The 9,912-nt window shown below is 38.3% G+C and overlaps 1 protein-coding gene and 1 pseudogene across 21 annotated transcripts in view; one reads left to right on the top strand and one right to left on the bottom strand.

Moving 5' to 3' along the window:
* Abi2 (abl interactor 2) overlaps nt 1-9,912 on the bottom strand; it is a 67,315-nt gene that overhangs the window by 5,443 nt on the left and 51,960 nt on the right. The window lies entirely within an intron of this gene.
* On the top strand, nt 5,226-8,917 carry LOC109117795 (annotated as a pseudogene).

Genomic DNA, 9,912 nt, shown 5'->3' with positions numbered 1-9,912 from the left:
AAAAAAAAAACATATATCTGGCCTACTTTAGTAAAAAATAAATGGCCAGGGAGTTAGCTCAGTGGTTCCACTGCCTGCCTCACAAACACAAGGTCCTGAGTTCAATCCCCAGTACCAAAAAAAAAAAAAAAAAAAAAAAAGAAAAAAAATAACTTCACCAATCTGTGAATATTTTCTATTATCACAATACATTATGGGAACCATAATATCCTTAAAAGAGGCCTAGTTTAAGAGTTTTCTGTGTTTCTCAAAATATAACCAAGCACCTAAACACAAATATCATTACATGACACAAGTTTAACCATAAATCTAAGAGAATACAAGGCCGGGCGTGGTGGTGCATGCCTGTAATCCCAGCACTCAGGAGGCTGAGACAGGAGGATCACTGTGAGTTCGAGACCAGCCTGGGCTACCTAATGAGTTCCAGTTCAGTCTTAACTACATAGTGAGACCCTGTCTCAAAAAAACAACAACAACAAAAATCTAAGAGAATACAAGTTAAGAGTATTTAACATCGATAGTCTAACGTTTTCTAGCATTTGTTTGTTTGTTTTTTGGTACCAAGGATAGAACTTGGGTCCTTGTGCTTGTGAGGCAGGCACCGGAACCACTGAACTAAATCCCTGGCCCACTTTCTAGCACTTTTTAAAGAAAAGAAAAGTTGCAGAAATACGAACCTACTGAAAAGTTAATTATGAAGAAAGAATAAAAGCTGCCACAAAAAAAGACCAGTAAAAATGGGAAAGGTTTTTAAGTTCTACGTTTGTTCATTTTATCCTTTAAAATGAAACTGAATTAGTATTCACATTAGAGATCATTCCAGAGTGTTTATAGTGATATAATTGTCAAAATTAGTGATCACTTTTGAAATTAACTTTTTTTCAATTAAAAATCTACTTTGAAAAATTGTTTTTCCAGGTGTGACAGTGTATGCCTGTATTTCTCACTCACTTGGGAGGCTGAGGCAGGAGTAACACAAGTTTGAAGCCAGCCTGGCAACTTAGTGAGACCCTGTCTCAATACTAAAAGAATAAAAATAAAAGGCTAAAGATGTGGCTTAGTGGTAAAGTGCCTGCGGGTTCAATTCCCAGTAATGCAGTAGGGAGACAGACAAATATATACTCCCCTTTACTTCACTTTTCACCATGAAGCTGCTTATCAAAAGGAAAGTAGACTTTAGTGCAAAGGACTTTTAACAAAATAACTCCATAGATGAATATATTAAATATATATACCAATATTAAAAATACTGATGTTGATGTTTCTGCTACTATTTGAAATGATACTGTTCAAGTTTGACATTTCAAATATTCTGAAAATATGAAGTTCTGGGCAAAACTTAAATGCTTCTTTTTCATTTAATCCGGTAATTTTATATGAAGTATGCTTCAGAGTTAAATGTAAACAGAGAGATGGTACCATACAATGGTGATCTGGGATTACAAAACGGACTCATTATCTTCTTTCATAAAAAATGTAAGTTGCTACAAGATCCCAACAATGAATGTAACTGTACTGTATCCCTAAAATGTACCAATAAATTCAATTAAAGCTGAAAAAAAAATGTAAGTTGCAACAAGGAGCAGTAATCTAAACACAAAACCTCTCCACACTGCACATCCTGGAGGGAAGAACTCACTGCATCTCACCTCTTGTATCTCCATAGTACCAAATGCCAAGTCTAGCACTGTGGATATATCTAATTAAAACCTATATTCTAGATTATTCAACTGCCGAGTCAGTAACATAACTTAAATGTACTCTGGAAAAATACTGAAGGGATACTAAAGTAACATTGTAGGAAAGTACAAGATGAAAATATTACACAGAAGTCACTGGTATAAGCTAAAGAATGACCGTCAAGGCTATACAGTACCACACCACCTGTCAAGTACCCTGAACTGGAGGCAAGGACCAAAAAACCAAAATGTTGGAAAGATTATCTATTTCAATAGATTCTTTATAGCAGTCCATATGTTATAAATTTAGATTTTCATGGAAAATTAAAAGTTAATGTTAAGTAAGAAAAAAGGCACTTAGTATCATTTGGAATTTTTGAATAACCTGCCCTGAGGCAGAACAAAGTTAACTCTGACATTATCAATGGAAGAATCTGTTAACCTACTGAACAGTGTAATCTGAATTAAGAGACATGTTAGAACCTATGTGGGGAGACTCTCGCCATGAAAATAATGCTGTTTAACATAGACATATTCCTCCTATCCCAACCCCCACCATGCTAACAAAACTGTTAATTCAAAAGTGACCACGAGAAAACTGCCTAATTTTGGGATCTATCTTCTCTTCCTAGTTTTGTGGGGTCATTGTTTTGTTTTGCACTGTTGTGTTCTGTTGTTTTGTAATCTCAGCACTCAGAGTGCAACACCACCAGTAGGTATTTTCTTTACTGACCTTCCTGCAACATTTGGAAATAATGATTACCTTTGTCTCCCTACCTTGACATTTTCTTCCACAATTTCCACAACAGCAGCTTCTATTATTCTTACTACTTCCCCAATTTTTAGACAGCCAGGAAAAACAGAAGGATCTTGCCTTTCCCTTAACTCCTCTCACATCCTAAATCCTGCTGACTTTACCTCCTAAATCCTCAAATCCAAGTATTTCTCTGCATGCGACAGTCTTTATCCTGGAATTATATACATATCTCGCAGGCCATGGAGATTTTCTAAGCAGTACAAATGATGAATGTCTTATAGATTCTTATTTTCTACTCCTGCTTCCTAGATCCAATGCGCTTGAGATGATGCCTTCTATCAAGCATCAGGTATCAACGTCCTCAGTTCTTCTCTGTGCTCCTACTTAACTAGAGCACCCTGGTGCACACTTAAAGCACAAAATATTTTCAGGTGCCAAACATGCCTTTCAAAAACGCTGCTGGTGTTAAGAATGAAAATTACTCCACTGACTAACCTGACTCTTTGGGAAGTCAAATGGCTCCTATTCCTTTGCTTTTAACAAAATTTAAAGTACTAAATGGAGTTATAAGCTGACACATCATAAAAACAAGGTTTTTGAAAAGAGAGCATTATTTAATTTTTGCCAAGTAATTTTGAAGAAGCTACACAGAAAACCCCTCTGGTTTGCCTCTGTGCATTATGTGAACATGGTTTTCAGTCCCACTGCCCAGCTGAGGCCCTGCTACTGGCTTTGAAAAGCATCCAAAATGTTCTTCCCAGCACCCACTTTTCCTCCTTTCCAGTGCACTCTATACCATTTTCAGGTATTTCAAAAAAGAAAGATGAATGAATGAATGAGGAAAAACAAAGGAGAAGGAGAGTGGGAAAGAAAGGCAAAACGAAAGAGAAAGAAAGTTAAACAAGTACATGGGTCTCATTAATCTACTTTAAAATCTTCCACCATTTCCCTCTACTTAACAAAAAGAAAAATATCCCAACTCCTAAGCACAGAATTCAAGCCCTCCCACCCATGCTCACGGAATATGCTCACCACGCCCCAGGCCCCTATGCTCTGGTGCAGGAAAACCCTTCTACCTTGAAGGCCTTGCTTTCCGCTGAGAGCATCCTCCTTCTCAACGTTCAAAGCACATCACAAATGCCTTGTCCTTTGAGAAGCTTTCTAGGAATCCCCAGATAGAATCAAAGCACTTTTTTTTTTTTTTTTTTTTTTTTTTTTTTGGACAATCATTAACAGAGCACACATGCTGACTTCTACAGAATCAAAGATCACTAGGAAAGGGACTGTCTTGTGAAGACAGAAATATCTGAGTCACCACATATTATTCATGCTTCTAAATGAAAGTTCTCTCATTGAACTGGAAGCACACAGAATAAATGGTTTGAGATTCAAGGCAAAGGACAGAAAATCATCAACAAATTCAGAAATTTGCCAGGAAGAATCCCACACAAGTAAGCCAGGTATAGTGGCACACCCCTGTAATCCCAGCACTCGGGAGGCTGAGGCAGTAGGACTGTCATGAGTTCAAAGCCAGCCTGGGCTACATAGTGAGCTGAACTAAGTCCTTGCCTCAAAAAAAAATTTTTTTCACAAGTTAGTGGTACAGCAAATGGGTCTGGCATTTTCCAGAGCAGAAGCTCAGCAAAATGGTTAGGAATGTGGGCTTCAAAGTTCAGATCATAACTCTAATACAAGTTTATAAAACATTAGTTAACTTTCCTAAACTCCTTACTCAAGTATGTAATGGCAATGGCAACAGTTGTAACATTTGCTATCTCAAAGCACTTTTTATTAAATGAGGCAATCCACATAAAAAAAACATGGCACAAGGCCTCATCCATGGGTAAACGTTCCATAAAAATATATTAGCTTCTATCATTCCTACTTTACAAAATCGAAGACCACCTTACATATTCTAGTGAATCTTAAGTTACTGGCAGTTAAATCATGTGATAAGCCTCTCATGACTCATTTTCAGCTCTGAATTTTAAACTTTTCTGATTTCTTATACCCAGGTCCCACGGTTGGGTTCTGACTCAGTAGTCACGTTAGTGCACACATACTACAGCCTCCTAGGTCACCAACACGTAATTGGGGCTGAAAACCAAGGCTGAAGTTCTGAGAGAGCACAATAAGTCTTTGGGCAACCACTTTAACATTTATTTACAAACAAAACAGCAACCATAACTTAATCACAGTAGTTTTTGTTTATTTTCCATAAAAATAAGGAAGAACTTACTTGGTTTTCATGTTTTGAAAGCCATGAACATACAGCTGAGAAGGGAATAGTTCAGGTATATTCTTACCTTTAAATAGTTTAAGAGTAAAACTTACTTTCTTCTCTTAACAGTCTCTCCAGACTTTTACATATCCAACAAAGAGTAAGTTTTTCAAAAGCATATTTTCTCACTGTTTTTCTCTGAATGAATAACAGATAGCTTCTCAGAGCTACAAACTATCATCACTCTGCATAAAGCAGTGCTAAAATCACTAGGGAATCTGAGAAACAGATCAATGCCCAGGCTAGAGCCTGCTTTTTCCCTTACAAATAGCTTTATTAAGATATAATTTAAGCCAGGCATGGTGGCGCATACCTGTAATCCCAGCACTCGGAAGGCTGAGGCAGGAGGATCACTGTGAGTTTGAGACCAGCCGGGGCTACAGAGTGAGTTCCTGGTCAGTCTCACTACATAGTGAGACCCTGTCTCAAACCCCAAAAAAGATATAATTTAAACACTGACATGAAGCATTGGTAAAGCTGTGTAACCACCACAATCCTCACATACAACATGGCTGTTACCCAAAGTTTCCTACAAGCCTGTGCACAAGTACTTCTGCTAGGAAACACAGATCTCCCAGGTTCATTAGGTAGAATCTGAGTCTCTGTGTTGACATTCTTCCAATGCCATAATACTTTTAAGATCCATCCATATGGTTGCCCACAAATAATGTCTTTTATTGTGGAAAAATAATCTGTTGAACGGTGCATAATCCAGAATTAGTGTGTCCAGTCTGTAAGGGAGGTACCTGAGTTCTTTACAGATGTAACTATTATGAGTAGAGCAGCCATGGACACTTGTGTCCAAGTCTTTGTGTATATATACATCTTCACTTTTCTTAATACAGAGGAGAGGGACTGCCAGATGAGATGGTGGGTATATGTCTAACTTCTACCTTTTTAATTAAAAAAAGCAACTGTTTGCCAAAGTTGCTGAAATATTCTGTACTGTCACCAGCAAAGTGCAAATGCGAGAGCTCCAGATTCACTACCTTTTCAACAGTCTGTGTCAGCACTGTTTCATTGTCACCACTCCTGTGCTTGTGTAATGGGATTAGTTTGGTTCAGGTAGCCTCATCTTGCATTTCCCCACTGACCAATAAGGCTGAGCCCCATTTCCTGCACATATTTGTCATCATTTACCTGTGTGGCAAAGTATGTTCAAATCTTTTTTTCTTTTTTTAACAAATTGTCTCCTTAGGAATTTTCCAAATATTTTTCTCTATGGTCTGCCTTGTCAATTTAACAGTGTCTTTTGAAGAAGAAAGTTTCAATTTACTAATATTTTATTTTAAGATTCGAGTTACTTATGTGCTCACCTACATTTTTTCTACACCCACAATCACAACAATTTTCTCCTACATTTCCCTCTGGAAGTTTCAGGGCATACGTGTTTTGTTCTGCTTTGGTGCTAGAGATTGAACCCAGGGCCTTTGCTCTCTAAGCTACTTCCCCAGCCCTTTTTTTTTTTAGTTTTCATTTAAGACAGGGTCTTCCTAAGCTGTTAAATTAATTGTCCAGGCTGAGTTCAACTACAGATCCTCTTGCCTGTGTCTCTCAGAGTGGTGGGATCACAGGTGTGCACTGCCACACCTGGCTGATAGCTTAGGTCCAAAATCAATTTCAAGCTAATTTTTGTGTATATGGTGCGGTAAAGGTGGAGGACTATGTTTTGGATATGCAATTGTTCCATTACCATGCACTAAAAACACTACCCTTTCTTCCAGTTAAATCATGTCTGATACTAGGTCAGCCAACCCATAATTCTTTTGATGAATGTTCTTTTTCATTTTACCCAAAGTGTCCTTATAACTGAAGTGGGATTCCTGCAGATACTTGTCTCTTTTATCAAATTTTTACATTGGATAAAATCAAATTCTCAATTTTTCCAATTTCTCAATCCTTTGTTTAAATATTTTATATTTAACACTGCATGCAATTATTGATACAATGGGTTTTAATCTATCATCTTGCTATTCAAATTCTACTTGTCTGCTTTTTGTTTTTCTCCATGCCTGTTTTGAACTGAGTATTTTTTCTCATTTCATTTTACTCTCCTATTTGTCTATCAGCTAAATTTGCATTAGCTAGTTTCTGTTTTGTTATTGCTTAATCTATGGCTTACTATCTTATATTTGTCTTTAATTTACTTCACTCTACCTTCAGTGAGTATGCTAGTTCACAGATAGTATATAATTTTAAATATACTTACATTTCCCTTCTCATTATTTGTACTAGTGAAGTTATTTTTATATTTGCTTTAAATAAGAGATTTCAAAAAAATAAATAAATAAGAAATTTCATTTATGTTTAAAAGATCAAATACGAGGAAAATGTCTCTGTATTACCCACATATTTGCTACTTACACCACTTTATGCTTTTTCTGCAGACCTGAGACTTTATCTAGTATTACTTTTCTTCTGCATAGAAAAGCTCCTTTTGAATTTTCTTAACATATATCTCCTAGTTATGAATTTTTAGTTCCCCTTTTCTGGTCTGTAAAGGCCTTTAAAAAGAATCTTTTTGCTAAATAAAGAAGTTCAGGTTAATATTTTCTTTTATTTCTTTAACAATGGTGCTGTCTATGGCTTGCTGTTTGGCGGGGGGTGTTTCAGAGCTGGGGATGGAACCCAAGGCCTCGCATATACTAAGCAAGCACTCTACCACTGAGCCACACCTGCACCTCTGGCTTGCTTAGTTTGTGGGGTTTTTTTAGGGGCGGGGTAGTTGAGACAGAGTCTCACTTTATAGTTCAGCCTGGCCCTGAACTTACTACGTAGTCCAGACTGACCTCGAACTTGTGGCAATCCTCCTGCCTCCACCTCCCAAGTGCTGGGATCAGAGGCCTTGGCTTGCTTAGTTTTTAATGAGAACTATGTATTCATTCGTACTTTTGTTGTATATGTATCATTTCTCCTGATTACCTTTAAGATTTCCTCTTTATTAGTAGTTTTTAATAATTTGATTATGATTTGCCTTGGTGTGGTTTTCTTTATGTTTCTTCTACTTATAATTTATTGCACTTTTTGGTACTATAAGTTTATGATTCTTATTGTGACAACTTTTAAAATGCCTCACAGTAGTCATGCATTCATGTAAGCCTTAGCCCTTGTGTATGGGCTGAATCCACTGGGTACAGAAAACCTAACAGACTGCCCATTCTTCAGTCAGGTGGAAAGCACACATGCAGCCTGCACTGTGGCCGGCTCTCTCCCTACGTCCATTCCACTGGGCAGGCCAGTGCAAAAAAATAAAATATCTAGGGCCGGATATTTAGTTCAGTTGTTCTGCCACCTGCCTCGCAAGCACAAGGGCCTGAGTTCGATCCCTGGTACCTAAATAAGTAAATAAAATATCTGATAGAATATAACTCAAAATACTTTTGTAAAGCAAGGGAGTAGGAGTAATAAATAACTCAGAAAAATAATCCACTCCCCCCACCCCACCCCACCCCTCACGTGCTCTGGGAGGAGTGCCTGAACACAGCTGCTGCCAACCCCTAGGACCTGGCATCTGAGCCCAACGCTGCCAGCCTATTGCTGGGCCACCGTGTGACCTCCAGCATGGTCACTCAGGAGATACAGCGAAGAAAACAGCTCCTTCCTTTATGAACTTCTCCAGGCTACAGCAGACCACAAATATTCAAGCTGAAATCTACCAGAAAAGCCTGGAAATTAAACTTCTGCAACTAGAAAAAGAAACAGCAGATATTGTTCATCCTTCCTATTTGGCTGAGAAGTGTCATACCCTGCAAAGGCTGTTGAAGGCCATGTGCCAGGAAAATTTACCTATGGAAGTGGTATATTACAGATGCATGATACATTTGCTACAGCTGGCTGTGACTTTCATTGAGAAATTGGAAACACATCTTGAAACAATTAGAAATATCCTTCATTTAGATGAAAACATAAAGAAAATGAGCAAAGCTTTAGCCAAGATGGATATTTTGTTGAATGAGACAGAGGAACTGACAGAGAATATATTCAAGTGGCAAGAACAACAAAAAGAAGCTTCTTCTCAGATCCCAAAAATGTTAAAATGAAGAAAATGAGGCTCAGAAACATGACATAGTTATGAAGTCCATTTCTGGTTGATTGTTACTTGGGTATATAGGCTTTGCTGCTGCCAGTACTGAAAGAGCCCTGTTTTTATTGGAGTAACAAGATTCCAGGGTTCATTAGGATCAAACTTACTTTTCATTTGTTTTTCATACATTCTTTTGTTTTTGTTTTTTGTTTTTTGAGACAGGGTCTATGTAGTTGAGACTGACCTAGAACTCACTATGTAGCCCAGGTTGGTCTCAAACTCACAGTGATCCTTCTGCCTCAGCCTCCCAAGTGCTGGGATTACAGGCATGTGTCGCCATGCCCGGCTCATACATTCTTAATATACTTTTTAGAAAGCTAATACACTTAAAATATAGCTGAACTGATTTAACATAAATGAGTTAACCATTCCTTGGTAAGCAAATTCTTTATTTTATTATGTGTTTTTTTTTGGTACCAGGGATCGAATTCAGGTCCTTGTACTTGTGAAGGAGGTGGTGGAACCACTGAGCTAAATCCCCAGCCCCTGTCTTTTTTTTTTAAGTCATCTTTCTGAATTGGCTTCTTGAATCTGAAAATGTCTATGACAATTATTCCTATGGAATTGTCATGGTACTCAGGAAAGAATAACATAGCAGGCCTATTCTTGCAAAGGCCTACTGACAAGGCCAGTCCTTGGCTGACCCTTCTGGGAGCTTACTTAGCTGTCAGGAGGGCTCCCACAACTCTCACTGACAAGAGGGGCTCAGTGTGACCCAGGTGTTTGTATAATGTGGCTTATACTGAATACTTGCTTTCCTTGTGGGAGCTGAGAATTTTGATACATGCCAGTTAAAAGGATCCCTTGTGACTAGTCCCTAGGAAAACCCTGGGGTTGGATCTCTAGCAAGTTCCCCTGGTAGGTAACATTTCATGCATGTGGTCACAGTTCAGCTGCTGGAGGTGTGAGGCATGACTTGTGAGATTCCACTGGCAAAGGACTGGTGCCTCATTTTCCCAGAGTTTGCCCCATGAACCTTTTCCTTTTGCTCTTTTGATTGTGTGTGTGTGTGTGTGTGTGTATGTGTGTGTGTGCGTGTGTTTTCACAGTGCTAGATTAAACCCAGGACTTTGTGCATGTGCATGTGGAGCACCTGCTCTACCACTGTGCT

This window comes from Fukomys damarensis, unplaced genomic scaffold (assembly GCF_012274545.1).
Source record: "Fukomys damarensis isolate Sample0158 unplaced genomic scaffold, DMR_v1.0_HiC HiC_scaffold_16, whole genome shotgun sequence".
NCBI classification, from domain to species: Eukaryota; Metazoa; Chordata; class Mammalia; order Rodentia; family Bathyergidae; genus Fukomys; species Fukomys damarensis.
This window is presented reverse-complemented; position numbering and strand designations above follow the sequence as displayed.